The sequence below is a fragment of the Sus scrofa genome, chromosome X, assembly GCF_000003025.6.
Source record: "Sus scrofa isolate TJ Tabasco breed Duroc chromosome X, Sscrofa11.1, whole genome shotgun sequence".
NCBI lineage: Eukaryota > Metazoa > Chordata > Mammalia > Artiodactyla > Suidae > Sus > Sus scrofa.
In genome coordinates this window covers 47,078,928-47,096,639 of record NC_010461.5, presented here as the reverse complement: position 1 = coordinate 47,096,639, position 17,712 = coordinate 47,078,928, and the positions used below count along the sequence as shown (strand labels likewise).

The 17,712-nt window shown below is 39.8% G+C and overlaps 1 protein-coding gene across 6 annotated transcripts in view; it reads left to right on the top strand.

Annotated features, from left to right (window-relative positions):
* The window catches only part of WNK3 (WNK lysine deficient protein kinase 3), a 172,679-nt gene continuing 155,341 nt past the window's right edge, over positions 375 to 17,712 (top strand). Inside the window, exon 1 of one of the 6 annotated variants that reach the window (XM_013986189.2) lies at positions 375 to 431. The gene's annotated coding sequence lies outside the window, so the exon portion shown is untranslated. Of the gene's footprint in view, positions 432 to 516; positions 733 to 761; positions 882 to 1,277; positions 1,570 to 17,712 lie in introns of those variants that run through there. The other 5 variants (XM_013986188.2, XM_013986187.2, XM_021079752.1 and 2 more) reach the window with 5 other exon arrangements.

Below are 17,712 nucleotides of genomic sequence, written 5' to 3'. Positions count from 1 at the left end.
CTTCGGTTTCTTCCTCTGTGGAGCCAGGATTGCTCATGTGAGAATGACAGAAACAATTCTGTACTGCGCCTGATACAGTGCAGGAAGCAGTTCTTAAATAAAGCCGCTGCGCGGAGGTTAACTTGTAGTGAAAGCTAGAAGAAGGTAGTAGTCACTACCAACTAGAGACTCTGGGAGGTGGACGGTAGGCGACGGTGAGAGCCAGCCTCAGGGGGAGGTAGACTTTCCGCATGCGCACACTCTTGGAGCCCGGCGGAGCTGCGAGGGGGCGTGGCCAGGCTTCTGAGGGGTTGCTATGACACCGAGGGGCCTGGGGAGGTTAGCCAAACCCTTAAAACATTATTCCCTCCCCCACCCGTCGCCGCCTGGGCCGAGGGCCATTGTTCCCAGCAAAATGGCGTCGGTAATCCCCTTCTCCGCCGGAGGCCTAAGTAAGGCAGAGGTGGGAGTGGAACTGGAGGTGGGAATAAAAACTACAATTCCCAGGGTACACCGCACCTGCCTGCGAGGCGCAGGGCACGTGCCCAGGCCTAGCGGTTTCATGCCGTCAAAAATCCGTTTCATAGCTTCCATTTCCCATCCCCGCTTTCGTTGTTGCCCAGCCCCCGCGCGCGCGTACAGCGGTCCTGGGGGTGGTAGGGTGGCACCTGCCATGGCCGTTGCCCTCGCAACGTAATCGGGAGACCGGTATTTGTAAATCTGTGCTTCGACTTCTAATCCCGAAGCCGGCAGGTATGGGTCTCGCGAGAAATGCCGAGAGTTGGAAAAAGGGAGTTGGGGTGGCGGGTGAAAAGGTGTTGGCGGGTACCACATCTCGGCAGAGCGACCGCATTTAGAGGCTTGTGGAGAACTGAGAGTGGGCGGTGGGTAACTAGGAAGAAGTGCGTGCTTGGACTTTTTTTTTTTTTGGAGGGGAAAAGGGCAAAGCAGCCGTGGAGAGAGAGCTTTTGAACACACAGGAGGTGTCACGCGTGGCTCCTCACAGATTTTCTTCTTAGAAAGGAGAGACCCTTTTCTCTCGACGCGCATCCCTCTCTCCCGCTGCGCTGTGGAGGGCGGGGGAGGAGTGCTTACGCTCTAGTTGGCTAGCTATTCGGCACCTCACAGCGATAGGGGCCGCTCGGAGTTGGGGCTGCTCCGTCGGCTTTCTCCGCCCCCTCCCCCTCTCCTTTTCTCCCCTCCCTGTCCCGCCCCCCCTCCGCCCCCCTCTCTTCTCCTCTCCATCTGAATTCCCTGACTGGAGTACGCGTGCGCCTGCTCAGCTCCCGGGCGAGCGCGAGCTTGGGCTCGTACCCCGCTCCCCTAACCCCGCCCGCTCTTTACCTACGGGCCGTAGCTGGTCCGGTGGGCTCGCGGGGAGACGCTAGCGCGCGCACGCGCACAGGACGCGGAGCGGAGCGTGAGACATCCAGGAGGGGAGTAAGCGGCGTCCGAGGAGGCGATAGAGGAGGAGGTGGTGTGTGTGAATCTGTGTGTTCTGTGGTGTGCCTCGTCGAGGGGCGAGCGAAGGCTTGAAAGAGGGCGAGAGAGAAGCGAAAAGAGTCTTCCTCAGCGAGAGCCTCTAATCTGGTGAGGGTCCCGGGCCGGCCGGTACGCTGAGAGTGAGGGAGGAGGCCGGGGGGCGTGTCTGGGATCGGGCTGAGAGATGAATGGGCCAGGGATGAATGGAGGGAGGCAGCGGCGGCCAAGAGTCTGTTCGGAGTAAGCGCCCTAGTGGGGGGCGGCTTGACTGGGGCAGGGTGATTGCCGTCGCCGAGACGTGTGGTACGAGGCTGGTCGCGGGTCTTCAGGCTTGTCGGGGCTGCTTTCCGCGTGAGCCAACAGGCGGAGAGAAAAATTCACACAGGGAAAGTGGGGAAGGGCAGGTTTGAGGTTGAGGTACGTTTTTTGTCTTTTCTTTTTTGTTGGGGGTGGCAACTTTGGGAGTTGGTGGGAGACTAGGGGACAGGGAAGGTGAGGAGATTGCGTGTAGGGGCCGAGTGACGGTTGACAAAGGACTGAGTGATTAAGTGAGGTTGAGAGGGAAGATCGCTTCAGGTTTTGGAAGTTCGGTTTCAGTGTGTAATGGGGTGAGGAAAAGTAGATTTAATTTAGAGACTCAGTTGATGTGTGAAGGTCGATAGAACTGTATCTTGTGAGGGATACTGCTGGCTGCTTGTATAAGTGGGTTAGGTTCAAGGAGATTGAGAGGTATTATTTGGGAACCGTGTGTTCTGTGACAGGTTGGGGATGGGGAGGGGATGGTGTGTTAGGATAAAAGTGGTGAGGTGGCTTCACTGTACTGAAAGAGGTTTTGTTTGACTAGTTAAGAGTGGTGAAACATTTATGTAGTGGGGTGTAGGTGGAAGTCCTGCACGTGTGTTATCTCCCTATCTTGGGATTTGATATACCTTGTTTAAAATGAAATTGAACCCTCAAAACAGATGTAAGTGGTATGGCTATTCCTTCCTAAGAGTTACTGTGGATTGAAACAATTATATGATACATAGCCTCTAAATTGTGCAAATCTGTACAGTGGTGATTGCATTCGGTTTTGGGAGGCATGTATGTTACCTGTTTTTCATTTATAGTAATCTGTAATACCAAGAGAGCTTTTAAAGAGTCTCCGAATATGACACAGAGCAGCAGGTGTCTTCTAGACAGTCTCTATCCTTTGGATTGATGAGTTTAAATATTGTTTAAAGTCAACTGTCCAAAGGAAAGATACCGTGCATTAAAGGGTAGCTAAAATGCTGAGTTTTGAATACTAAAATAATTATACATGAATTATTTTCGTTAATCTGAATTTTCCTTGTTTGAAAATTAACACTTGCTTTTTGGTGTGAGTGTAAATTACAGCAGATTACTTGGACATGTTCTCTGCATATCTTTTGGTAAGGATGTCCTTTGATGGTCTCATTCTGTTCTAGGTCAAGATTAATAGTTTATGTATTTGTAACTTTTCATGGTTACTTTTTACAAACTTTACTGACATGCATTCATTTATCTTGGAAATGTTGCAGATTTGAGGACATTCCCATGCCCTTTTTCTTTTATTTTGCTTTGATGTTGGAAAGAATGTAATCCTTGTTTTGGCTGCCCAGAGCTTAGATATAAAAGTTAATACTATGTTCATATTCTCTTAGATTAAATGAATACTTAGTGTATTAAGCAGTAGAGTAGAAGTATAAAAGCACCATAAAAGCCTGGAAAGGTTGCACCAACTCTAGCAAGCAAGCTGGTCTCCCAGTTTTGGACCAGATGTTCCTGGAGGGTAAGAACATTCAAGTATTGAGGAAGGAAAGTTTAAGCAAGGTATATTTGCGGAGTGGAATGAGATAAGGCTGGAGTCTTAGATTGAGACTGGGGTGAAGAACTATCCTGCAGAATTAGGACCCCTTGACTGTTTACCAAGGGGGAGTAACATAAGCAGATTTGTGCTGTTTGTCTCTGTCTTTGCTTCTGATCTCCATCCCCCCCCCCCCAAATCTGGAATGCTCTCTCTCCCCCTCTCTTAGAATTTGAATTCATTGTTTTTATACTAACGTCTGTCATTAGCTATTCCTGAAAGCCTTTCTTGCTCCCCCTTTTTTCCTTTTCCCAGCATCCTCCACCAGGCTAGGTTAGGTGTCCCTCTTTAGTGGTTCTATCACACCTTGTTAATTATATTTTTATTACTGTACTTCTTTGGGGAAACAGGCAAGAAAGCTGTTTTCCTTTTTATACCTGAGAGAGAAAATAAAGCTCAGAAAAATAAATGTTTGGCCCTGAAGTTCTGACTTCTAGACCAATGTTGAACCCCATATCACAAGTATACATCCGTTGATGTAATTATTCTATAGTGTTTTAGAAGTTAAATTTCTGTAATGTGGACTTTAACTTAAATTTTTAACTTAAATTTAACTTAACTTTTACTTAAATTTAAATTCCCTAGGGGCATTTCTTTTGGTGTCCATCATTTAGCCAGGAAATGATGAAGCCAGTGGTTGCAGAGAACCAGAGTAGTCAGAAGAAGATGAGAACTGTTACATTACTATCAGATTTCTAACCAAATAATTTACTTAAAATAATTAACGGAGGGCCTTTTTGCATATGTTTGTGTGTGTATAGGGGAGGTTGTGTGTAAGAAAGAACTCTTCCTTTTTCAGTCAACCATCTTAGTATAAGTAGACAAGCTCTATTTGCAGATATACTTGATTATGTCTCTTGGCTAAAAGCCAGAATAGTTTCAGAGGGGTGGGTCTCATCCATTTTTGTTGAGATCATAAAATTTATGGCGCTGTTAGGAGATATTTGGTGATTGTAAAGGACATCTATAAAGGTATTCATACTGAAATTCTCAAAACTTCAAAAGTAGAATTTGATGCCATTTTGATTGTTTTGGTAGAGCTTATCATGAGATACTTGGTTTGGAAAATGTTGATGTTAACTTACTACAAAAGTGAGCCTTTAGTGCCCCTTTCTTCCCAGGATGTATATATTTTTTCATGAATTTAATAAAAATGAGTAAAATTGTTTTCTCTGTTTTAGCCTTATAACTTTCATTGTGACCAAATTTACATAACATAAAATTTACCATTTTAGAGTGTACAATTCATTAAGTACCTTCATGATGTTGCACATGTAGTTCCAAAACATTTTCATCACTCCAAAAGGAATCCTTATACCCAATTAAGTAGTCACTCCCCATTCCCCCTTTTCCCCAACCCCTGGCAACCACTAATCTGCTGTCTTTATGTATTTGTCTCTTTTGGTTATTTTATATAAATGGAATTATAATACATGGCCTTTTGTGTCTGGTTTCTTTCACTTTGCATGTTTTTGAGGTTCACTCACATTGTGGCATGTATCAGTACTTCATTCTTTTTTTTGTGGTTGAATAATATTCCGTTGTGCAAATATACCACTTTTTTTTCTATTCCAAATGGACATTTGGGATCTTGCCACCTTTTGGATTTTGTGAACAATGATGGTATGAATATCTGTGTACAAGTTTTTGTTTTGAACACCTGTTTTTAATTCTTTTCGTATGTAGTAGGTCATGTGGTAATTCTGTGTTTAACTTGTTGAGGAAACGCCAAACTGTTTTCCACAGTGGCTGCCCCATCTTACATCCCCAATGTATAAGGGTTCCAATTTCTTCACAGCTTATCCAACATTTATTACTTTTGGTTTTTTGTTTGTTTGTGTGTTTTATGGCCATCTAGTGGGTGTAAAGTGATATCTTGTGGTTTTGATTTGTATTTCACCAATGACTAGTGATTGGAGCATCTTTTCATTTGCTTTCAGCTATTTGAGTTTCTTTCTTTTTTTCGTTGTTCTTATTTTTTTTTTTATTATTTTCCCACTGTACAGCAAGGGGGTCAGGTCATCCTTAGATGTATACATTGCAGTTACAGTTTTTTCCCCCACCCTTTCTTCTGTTGCGACATGAGTATCTAGACATAGTTCTCAATGCTATTCAGCAGGATCTCCTTATAAATCTATTCTAGGTTGTGTCCTTATTTTTTTAATAGTTATTTCCCCAATACATTTTTTTCTACTGTACGGCATGGTGACCCGGTTACACATGCATGTACACATTCTATTTTCTCACATTGTCATGCACCATCATAAGTGACTAGACATAGTTCCCAGTGCTACACAGGAGGATCTCATTGGTAATCCATTCCAAAGGCAATAGTTTGTATCTATTAACCCCAAGCTCCCAAACCACCCCACTCCCTCCCACTCCCCCTATTTGAGTTTCTTCTTTGGAGAAATGTCTATGTAAGTCCTTTGCCCATTTAAAAATTTGGTTGTTTATCTTTTTATTGTTGAGTTATATAAATTTTTAAAAAATATATTCTAGGTACTAGAACCTGATCAGATATATGATTTGCAAATGTTTTTTTTCCATTCTATGAGTTGTCTTTTTACTTTATCTGTTTTCCAGTTTTATTGAGATAAAATTGGGATGTATAATTTTTTATTGAAGTACAGTTGATTTACAGTGTGTTAATTTCTGCTGTGCAGCACAGTGATTCAGTTATACATATATATTCTTTTTCATATTCTTTTCCATTGTGGTTTATCACAGGATATTGAATATAGTTCCCTGTACTATACAGTAAGACCTTATTATTTATATATCCTATATGTTTGCTTCTGCTAATTCCAAACTCCCAGTCTTTCTCTTATCCCACCCCCTCTTCCCCTTGGCAACCACAAGTCTATTCTCTATATCCGTGAGTCTGTTTTTGTTTCATATGTATGTTGATTTGTGTCATATTTTAGATTCCACACATAAGTGATATCATATGGTATTTGTCTTTCTTTTTCTGACTTACTACTTTTAGTGTGATAATCTCTAGGTCTGTCCATGTTGCTGCAAATGGCATTATTTCATTCTTTGTAATGGCTGAGTAATATTCCATTGTATATATGTATACCACAACTTCTTTATCCATTCCTCTGTTGAGGGCTTCCATGTTGTGACTATTGTATATAATGCTGCAATAAATATAATGGTGCATTATCTTTTAGAATTAGTGTTTTCATTTTCTTTGAATAAATACCCAGAAGTGGAATTGCTGGATCATATGGTGGAGACTTTTTACTTGTGTCCTGGGTTGTAATCACCCATATATTATTCTGTTCATTTAGGAATAATGTAAGATTATTTCAGTTTGGTTACTTGTAAAAATGAGGATTAAAATTTAGCACAGCGCAAATGGTTGATAAATTTCAGCCATAGTTAAACCTAATTAAAATATGGACATTTGAATTAAAAAAACCTAGGGGGTGTGTTTTAATACAAGAATGGGAAATTTGCTTAATCAGGCTTAAGACCTATAAGGTGCTAGTTCAGCAGTGATTATATCCACTGCTGCCCAAAGAATAATTTTTGCCTTACTGGCATTTCCATTGAATTAGCCTTTGAAGGTTTCTTTCTGGCAAGAGGAAAAACCTTGACAATATATGGTTGATTTGCTAAGGAATCTTTCAAATACTCTGATAACTTATACACTGAATCTGTTAGCCTAAGTGAATTATGGAGTATGACTTATCCAGTGTATATGTAGATTCTACCATTCATTCAACAAGTATTTATTGCATTCCTCCAATTTGCCAGGGTTGTTGTGTTGGGGATAGATGAAAAGGAAGCAAAGCAGGCAATGACTCTGCCATCTTTGAGCTTACATTACAGTGGAGGACAACAGACTGTCAACAAATATTTCATGAAATAAACTCTAAGAATAGAAAATTTTGAAGTGTGCCAGGATGTTGGGGAAGAGCCTCTTTGGCTCAGGTGGTTAGTTTGGAGGGCTTCTTTGAGGAGATGACTTTGAACAGAGATCTGGATGTTAAGAGTATCCCTTCTGTTGTTATTTTGTTAAATTGTTAGTTTATCCTTTCTAAAATAACATTTTAGTTTCTACTATTTAATTTATTTACTTATTTATATTTTTGCTGTATCTACAGCATGCAGAAGTTCCTGGGCCAGGAATCAAACCTGTCCCTGTAGCAGCGACCTGAGCCACTGTAGTGACAATGCTGGATCCTTAACCCGCTAGGCCATCAGGGAACTCCTGTTTCTTACTGTTTAGAATATGTGAGCTACTGCTTTTTGTTTCTAAGGGAAAAAACAACAACGGGTATATTCCTCATGAGAAGAGCCAGTGTTCCCAAGTGGGTTCTGGTCTTGCCTCAGTATTATCTTGTACAATTCTATGAGCATATATTTCTTTATTTGTTACTAAATGAAACAAAAGCCCTACCTATTTAGCAGGGCTTCTTTGCTAAATAAATGAGAAAGTATACTTTGTAAATCATACAACTACATATGAAATTTTTGGAGCCTGAATTTCTCAACTGGGACATGTTTTCCCACCAATTTAAATCTTTTTTGTCTCTCTCCATCTGGTAAATTTTAGTACCAAATGTCTGAACTCATTGATTAATCAGAAGGGATTGGGTTCTTAGAAAGTGGTAGTGTGGTAGAAAGTATGTTGGATTTAGAGCTAGAAAACCAGGGTACCAGAATTCTCCCCATCACTTACTAGCTCTGTGACTTGGGGAAGAAACTAAACTTCTCTGAGCCTTCTTAATTTTCAGAATTCAGACAAATACCAAGTAGCTTGCAAGGTTTTTGTTAGGAGTAATTGAATTAAATAGAGGAAGTTTTTTGGAAAACTATAAATCAAAAGTTGATAAACTTTCTCTGTAAATGACCAGATAGCAAATATTTTAGGCTTTGTGGGCTATGGAGTCTCTGTTGCCATGACTCAGCTCTGCTGTTGTAGCAGTCATAGGTAATGTTTAAATGAATTAGCATGGCTATGTTCCAGTGACACTGTTTATGAACACCGAAATATGAATTTTGAATAATTTTCACGTGCCATGAAATACTATTCTTATGATTTTTTTCCAACCATTTAAAAATGTGAGAATCTTTCTCAACTCACCTGCTCTACAAAAACTGGCAGGGAGGTGAGATAGGTTTGGCCTGAGGGCTGTATGTAGTTTGGCTATCATCCTTATAAAGGGTTAGGCAGAGTAAGGTGTTAATTAGAGATCGGAGGGTGGATGGTTGATAGATAGAAATTGTTTAGTTTTGATGATGAAAGAAGATGGAGATGATTTTGATTCTTTTTCTAGTTTGGATCTAGGAATTTTTTCACATAAAATGAGCATCTTTTAAAAACATTTTTCATTACTCAATGAATTTATTACATTTGTAATTGTACAATGATCATCACAATCCAGTTTTATAGTATTTCATCCCACAAAATGAGCATCCTTAATTGAGGAAATGACCTTGCTAAAGTAAAAGTGGAGGACGGACATGAGGAAGAAGATAGTTTTAGTGTTATAAACTCCCAAGGACTGTGATGTGGTTATACAATGTATGCATCTGTGCAATTCAGGATTGTGTATGGTGTGTTCATGTGGCTCCAAGTCAAATGTGGCCCCATATTATGACTATTTAAGAGTGGACATGAGAGTCAGTTGCCAGGGTTGAATTTTGCCCCTGTTTTTTTTTTTTTTTTTTTTTTTTTTACTAGCTGTGTAATCTTAGGGAAGTTTAACTTAATTTTATGAGTGTAGTTTCCTCATTTGTTAAAATAGGGATAAAAATGTTATTTACCTCAAGATCCTTGTGATTATATGAGAAAATGCCTGAAAGAACTTACAGTGCTTGGCACAAAGCACCCAATAAGTGTTAACTGATAATATTCATTTGCATATATGTTGCACATACTTTTTTTTGGCCTTCCCTCAGTTATTTTTAGAAATTATAGTATCTTTAACTGATTCTTGGTATAGGTTGTTGATGGATAATTCTGCTTTAATGAATTAAAATAATATAGAGGTAGATTGAAACCTTAAATTCCCCTTTTACCCAGTTTCCTTCCCTCCCAGTGAGTAATCATTGTTCAGAGTTGACTGTGGGGAGTTCCTGTGTGGCTTAGCAGGTTAAGGATCAGACATGGTCACTACAGTGGCTCCGGTTGCTGCTGTGGGGTGGGTTCCATCCCTGGTCCAGGAACTTCTGCATGGCATCGGAGCACCGCCCCCACCCCAAAAGAGTTGACTGTGAATTTGTAGTCTTTTTTCCCCTCTGTATTTACATGCATATGTATGTACATATACAAATAAAAAATATCTTTTATGGAGTTCCTGTTGTGGCTCAGCAGTAACGAACCCAGCTAACATCCATGAGTATGCGGGTTCGATCCTTGACCTCACTCAGTGGGTTAAGTATCCAGTGTTGCTGTGAACTGTGGTGTAGGTTACAGATGTGGCTCAGATCTGGCATTGCTGTGGCTGTGGCATAGGCTGGCAGCTGCACCTCCGATTCGACCCCTAGCTTGGGAACTTCCATATGCCACATGTGTGGCCCTAAAAAAAAAGTAAAAAAAAAAAAAAAAATGTCTTTTATGACTTACTTTTCTCCCCAAAGAATATGATTTAAGGCTCTTTTCATGTTAGTATGTGTATGTTCACTTTATTCTTTTTAATGGATACACAGTATTTCATACCACATGCTTCTTTAGCCACTAGGATCAGTTTAGAGCATATCCTTCCAGTCTTTTTTATATGCTTTTACACATATATGAGTACATTTAAAAATATTGAGTTTTGTTTGCTTATATATATGTATATATAATTTATGAAGTATGTAAGTGTAATGTATATGTTGTATTACAATTTACTTTTCTCAATAGTATATGTCAGAGATTTTTATAAATCAGTGTATGTTTATCAGTTTTTAAACATGCATATTATTACACAGTACAGGTATATTACTGGATATTTGGAATTTGCTGTATGAAAAGTCTATTCCAGTTTATCTGCCAACAGTACACGGAGTGCTAAATTTCTCATATACTTTTCAAAATGTGATATTAACAGATATAGAATTTTTGTTCATCTAATAGAGGAAAAAATGATATTGAATTGTTTGAATTTTCATCTCTCTGCTTACTAAGGAGTTTGAGCCATCCCCCCACCATACATATATTGGCCATTTGTGTTTCTTACTGATTTTTTTAGTTCTTTATATATTCTTTATATATTTGCTATACATGTTTCAAATGTTTGCTCCCAGTCTGTTGTTTATCTTTTAACTTTGTTCATGGTCAAATGGCCAAATGAATTATTTTTGTTAATGGTCTTTGTATTTTATCTCTAAAGCCTTTCTTCAGGTTAGAAATATATTCTGCTGTATTTTCTTATAATAGTTATGTAGTTTTGTTTTTTATGTTTAGCTCTTTAATATACCTGGAATTTATATATTGATTGATTGATTGATTGGTTGTCTTTTTAGGGCCACACCTGTGGCATATGGAGGTTCCCAGGCTAAGGGTCACATCGGAATGTAGCCACTGGCCTATGCCACAGCCACAGCAATGTCATATCTGAGCCATGTCTGCGACCTACACCACAGCTCATGGCAACGCTGGATCCTTAACCCACTGAGCGAGGCCAGGGATGGAACCTGCGTCCTCATGGATGGCTAGTCAGATTCCTTTCCTCTAAGCCATGACGGGAACTCCTGGAATTTATTTTGACTGCTTTAAGTAGGGCTTTAACTTTTTTCTCCCAAAGTTGATGGCAGATTATTCTGACATTATTTATTCTGCTAGCTGTTCCTCATAAATTTGAAATGTCATCTTTACCATGAGACTACATTCCCATAGATACATGTGTCTGTTTCTGAACTGATTGTTCTATTCCATTAGTCCAGTTTTCTATTTCTGTGCTGACACCACGTTGTTTAACTTACGTTAGCTGTACTATATGTAATATCTGGTAACACAGATTCTCAGTGGTTTTTTTTTAAGATTTTCTTGGCTTTCCTTGTACTCTTCAAATCAGTTTGTCAATTTTTGACTAAAATATCTCTTTGGGATTTTTGTTGGGTTTGCATTGGCTTTGGAATAATCTCAGAGGGGGTTTGTGAAGATGCTGGTATTGGGTCTTTCTATCAAAAAAGGTGTATTTTATGAACTTCAGTAACAGGTGTTGCATATTTCTTCTTGAGTTTATTCCTAGATGAGTATTTTATAACTTTGTTGCTCTTATGAGCAAGACAGTTTATATATATTTATATTTATAGTTGCAGTGACCCATCCTGCCTACCCCTTCTTGGTGCTACCTGCCCCTGAGCCCTCACCTTAGGATAGTTGTTTTTTGAATTAAAGTTTTCATTATTAATTTTTATTTTTATTTTGTCTTTTGTCTTTTTAACGCTGCACCCGTGGCATATGGAGATTCCCAGGCTAGGGGTCTAACTGGAGCTGGATCTGCCAGCCTATACCACAGCTACAGCAATGCCAGATCCAAGCTGCGTCTGCGAACTACACCACAGCTCATAGCAATGTTGGATCCTTAATCCACTGAGCAAGGCCAGGAATTGAACCCGCAAACTTATGGTTCCTAGTCGGATTTCTTACTGCTGCACCATGACGGAAACTCCTCATTATTCATTTTTTTTTTATATTGTACATCACATAGTTTTCTTTTTTGTTTGTTTTTATTTATTTTATTTTTTTCTTATAACTCAAATGAATTTATCACATCTGTAGTTGTATAATGATCATAACAATCTGATTTCACAGGAATTCCCTCCCACAGCCCAAGCACATCCCCCCACCCCCAAACTGTCTCCTCTGGAGACCATGGGTTTTTCAATGTCTGTGAGTCAGCATCTGTTCTGCAAAGAAGTGCAGTCTGCCCTTTTTTCAGATTCCACATGTCAATGAAAGCATTGGATGTTGGTGTCTCATTGTATAGCTGACTTCACTTAGCATGATAATTTCTAGGTCCATCCATGTTGCTAAAAATGCCGGTATTTCACTCCTTTTAAAGGCCGAGTCACATTCCATTGTGTATATGTACCACATCTTCTTGATCCACTCCTCTGTCGATGGACATTTAGGTTGTTTCCATGTCTTGGCTATTGCAAATAGTGCTGCAATGAACTGTCTTTGCGAGTCGTGGTTTTCTCTGGATAGATGCCCAGAAGTGGGATGGCTGGATCAAATGGTAGTTCTATTTTTAGTTTTCTGAGGAATCTCCATACTGCTTTCCACAGTGGTTGCACCAATGTACAATCCCACCAGCAGTGCACTAGGGTTCCTTTTTCTCCACACCCTCTCCAGCACTTATTGTTTGTAGACTTTTGGATGATGGCCATTCTGGCTGGTGTAAGGTGGAACCTCAGAGTGGTTTTGATTTGCATGTCTCTAATACTGAGTGATGTTGAACATCTTTTCATGTGTTTTTGGGCCGTCTGTATGTCTTCTTTGGAGAATTGTGTGTTTAGATCTTCTGGCCATTTTTTGATGGGTTTTTTTTTTTTTTTTTTTTTTTTTTGGTATGTAGCTGCAGAAGGTGTTTCTAAATTTTGGAGATGAATCCCTTGTCAGTGGATTCACTTGCAAAGATGTTCTCCCATTCTGTGGGTTGTCTTTTCGTTTTGTTTAGGGTTTCCTTTGCTGTGCAGAAACTTTTCAGTTTGAGTAGGTCCGATTTGTTTGTTTTTGTTTTTGTTGTCAATACTCTAAGAGGTGGACCTGAGAAGATGTTGCTGTCGTTTATGTCAGAGAGTGTTTGGCCTATGTTTTCCTCTAAGAGTTTTATGGTGTCTGGTCTTATATCTAGGTCTTTAGTCCATTTGGAGTTGATTTTTGTGGATGGTGTTAGGGAGTGTTCTAATTTCATTCTTTTCCATGTGGCTGTCCAGTTTTCCCAGCACCACTTATTGAACAGGCTGTCCTTTCTCCATTGTATCTTCTTGCCTCCTTTGTCACAGATGAGTTGGCTGTAGGTGCGTGGGTTGACTTCTGGGCTTTCTGTCCTGTTCCACGGATCTATATCTCTGTCTTTGTGTCAGTACAATGCGGTTTTGATGATTGTTGCTTTGTAGTAGAGTCTGAAGTCCGGGAGCCTGATTCCTCCAGCTGCATTTTCTGTTTCAGGATGTCTTTGGCTATTCTGGGTCTTTTGTGCTTCCACACAACCTTGAAACTATTTTGTTTGAGTTCTGTGAAGAATGTCTTGGTAATTGGATAGGGATTGCATTGAATCTGTAGATTGCCTTAGGTAGTATAGTCATGTTGATAATATTAACTCTCCCAATCCACGAGCATGGTGTGTCTTTCCATCTATTTGTATCATCTTTGACTTATTTCATCAGTGTCTTATAGTTTTCAGAGTTCAGGTCTTTTGTCTCTTTGGGTAGGTTTACTCCTAGGTATTTTATTCTTTTGGATGCAATGGTAAACAGGATTGCTTCCTTAATTTCTTTTTCTGCTCTTTCATTGTGAGTGTATAGAAATGCCGTCGATTTCTGGGTATTAATTTTGTATCCTGTGACTTTACCAAATTCATGGATGAGCTCTAACAGTTTTCTGGTAGAGTCTTTAGGATTCTCTAGGTATAGTATCATGTCTTCTGCAAATAGTGATAGTTTTACTTCATCCTTTCAAATTTGGATTCCTTTTATTTCTTTTACTTCTCTGATTGCCATGGCTAGGACTTCCAAAACTATGTGGAAGGGTAGTGGCGAGAGCGGACATCCTTGTCTTGTTCCTGATCTCAGCAGGAATGCTTTCTGCTTTTCACCATTGAGAATGATGTTCGTTGTGGGTTTGTCATATATGGCCTTCATCATGTTGAGGTAGGATCCCGCTATGCCCACTTTCTGAAGGGTTTTTAATCAGAAATGGGTGTTGGATTTTGTCAAAGGCTTTTTCTGTGTCTATGGAGAGGATCCTATGGTTTCTATTCTTCAGTTTGTTAATGTGGTATATCACACTGTTGGATTTGCGGATATTGAAGAACCCTTGCATCCCTGGGATAAATCCCACTTGATCCTGATGTACAATCCTTTTAATGTATTGTTGGATGCGGTTTGCTAGTATTTTGTTGAGGATTTTTGCATCGATGTTCATCAGTGAAATTGGCCTGTAGTTTTCTTTTGCTGTGGTATCTTTGTCTGGTTTTGGTATCAGGGTGATGGTGGCCTCATGGAATGAGTTTGGGAGTATCCCTTCCTCTGCAATTTTTTGAAATAGTTTCAGAAGGAGAGGTGTTAGCTCTTCTCTAAATGTTTGATGGAATTTGGCCGTGAAGCCCTCTGGTCCTGGACTTTTGTTTGTTGGAAGTTTTTCAATCACAGTTTCAATTTCAGTTCTTGTGAGGGGTCCATTCGTCTTTTCTATTTCATCTTGGTTTAGTCTTGGAAGATTGTACTTTTCTGAGGATTTGTCCATTTCCTCTAGGTTTTCCCTTTTATTGGCATATAGTTGCATAGAGTAGTCTCTTATGACCCTTTGTATTTCTGTGATATCTGTTGTTACTTCTCCTTTTTCATTTCTAATTTTATTGATTTGAGTCCTCTCTCGTTTATGCTAGGGGTTTATCAAATTTGTTGATCTTTTCAAAGAACCAGCTTTTCGTTTCAGTGATCTTTTCTATGGTTCTCTTCGTTTCTATTTCACTGACTTCTGCTCGGATCTTTATGATTTCTTTCCTTCTACTACCTTTAGGTCTTGTCTGTTTTTCTCTCTCAAGCTACTTTAGATGTAAAGTTAGCTTGTTTATTTGAGCTTTTTCTTGTTTCCGAGGTGGGCTTGTATTGCTATAAACTCTCCTCTTAGAACGGCTTTTGCTGTATCCCATAGGTTTTGGAGTGTGGTATCTTTGTTGTCTTTTGCTGCTAGGTATTTTTTAATTTCCTCTTTGATTTCTTCAGTGATCCATTGGTTGTTTAGTGGAATGTTGTTTAGTCTCCATGTGTTTGTGTTTTTTGCAGTTTTCTTCTTGTTGTTGATTTCCCGTCATATAGCATTGTGGTCGGAAAAGATGCTTGGTATGATTTCAATTTTCTTAAAGTTACCGAGGATGGATTTGTAGCCCAGGATGTGATGAATCTTAGAGAATGTTCCATGTGCACTTGAGACGAATGTGTATTCTGTTGCTTTTGGATGGAATGTCCTATAAATATCTTTTAAGTCCATCAGGTCTAATGCATCATTCAGGGCCTGTGTTTCCTTATTGAATTTCTGTCTGGTTGATCTGTCCATTTCTGTAAGTGGGGTGTTAAAGTCCCCCACTATGATTGTGTTATTGTTGATTTCTCCTTTTAAGGTTGTTAGCAGTTGCCTTATATATTGTGGTGACTCTACGTTGGGTGCGTAGATATTTAAAATTGCTCTATCTTCTTCTTGGATTGATCCTTTGATCATTATGTAATGACTTCCTTGTCTCTTAAAATATTCTTCAATTTAAGGTCTATTTTGTCTGTTATGAGTATTGCTACTCCAGCTTTCTTTTGATCCCCGTTTGCCTGGACTATGTCCTTCCATCCTCTCACTTTCAATTTGTGTGTGTCCCTAGAAGTGAAGTGGGTCTCTTGAAGACAGCATATATATATGGGTCTTGTTTTTGTATCGATTCAGCCAGTCTGTGTCTTTTGGTTGGGGCGTTTAGTCCATTCACATTTAAGGTAATTATTGCTATGTATGTCCTTATTGCCATTTTATTAATTGCTTTGGATTTGTTTTTCTTGCTCTTTATTCTTCCCTTCTTCTCTTGTTCTCTCCTCTTGTGGTTTAATTACTGTCTTTCGTGTTGTATTTGATTTGATTTTTCTTTGTGTATCAATTGTGGATTTTTGGTTTGCAGTTATTCTGAAGTTTTGATACGAGTCTATATGTCTAGGAGATTGTTTTAAGTTGTTGTTCTCTTAATTGCAAGTTCATCTGTAGTGTCCTGCATTCGTACCCACCTCGTCTCATGATTTCTGATTTTGGTGGGGTAATTGTGCATGGTTGATTTCGTATCCTTACTGTAGATATACCTTTACTGGTGATCCTTGTCATTTGTGGTGTTTTTGTTTCCTGTTGCTGTCTTTTCTTTTCTGCCTAGAGAAGTTCCTTTAGTATTTTGTTGTAAGGCTAGTTTAGTGCTGCTGAATTCTCTCAACTTTTGCTTATCTGTGAAGGTTTTGATGTCTCCTTCAAATCTGAATGAGAGCCTTGCTGGGTAAAGTCATCTTGGTTGGAGGTTTTTTCCTTTCATCATGTGAAGTATATCATGCCACTCCCTTCTGGCCTGCAGAGTTTCTGCAGAAAAATCGATTGATAACCTTATTTGGGTTCCCTTGTATGTGATTTGTTTCTTTTCTGTAGCTGCTTTCAAGATTTTCTCTGTCTTTAATTTTGGTCAGTTTGAATAATATGTGTCTCGGTGTATTCCTCCTTGGGTTTATTTTATATGGTACTCGTTGTGCTTCCTGGGTTTGAGTGAGTGATTCCTTTCCCATGTTAGGGATGTTTTGGGGTATTATATCTTGGAATATTTTTTTCTGTCCTCTCTCTTTTCTCCTTCTGGCACCCGTGGAATACGGATGTTGGCACGTTTAACGTTGTCCCAGAGTTCTCTGAGACTCTCTTCATTTGTTTTCAATCTTTTTTCACCTTTCTGTTCCGCATCTGTAATTTCCACTAATACGTCCTCCACCTCACTTATTCGTTCTTCTGCCTCCTGTCTTTTGCTGTTAGCTGCTTCTAGTGAATTTTTTATTTCAGTTATTGTATTTTGCATCTCTTCTTGTTTAAGTTTTATATCTTGTATCTCTTTGGTCAGTGTGTCCTGTAAGGTATCCATCTTTGCCTCCAGTTTATTTCCAATGTCTTGCATCATCTTCAGCATCAACAGGCTAAAATCTTTTTCCTGGAGGCTGAGAATCTCCTCATTGCTTAGCTGGTTTTCTGGGGTTTTCCCTTTCTCCCTCATCTGAGTTATAGTTCTCTGTCTTTTCATTTTTATAGGTTTTTGGTGTGGTGACCTTTTTACAGATAATAGAGTTGTAGCCTCTCTTTCTTCTGGTGTCTGCCCCCCTTGTGGCTGAAGTGGCTATGGGGGCTTGCTGTAGGCTTCCTGATGGAGGGGCTGATGCCTGCCCACTGGTGGGTGGGGCTTAGTCTCTGGATGGGATTAGAGGCAGCTGTGTGCCTGAGGGGTCTTTAGGTAGCCCTTTACTTTGGGGCAGGGCTGTGATCCCTCCTGGATTGTTGTTTGCCCTAGGGGGCTTCTCAGCTCTGACTGATGGGTGGGGCCAGATTTTCCCGAGATGGCCACCTCCAGAGAAAGGCATGCTGCTGAATATTCCCAAGAGCTTTCCTTCCAATGTCCTTCCCTCACAACAAGCTACATTCACCCCTGTTTTCTCAGGAT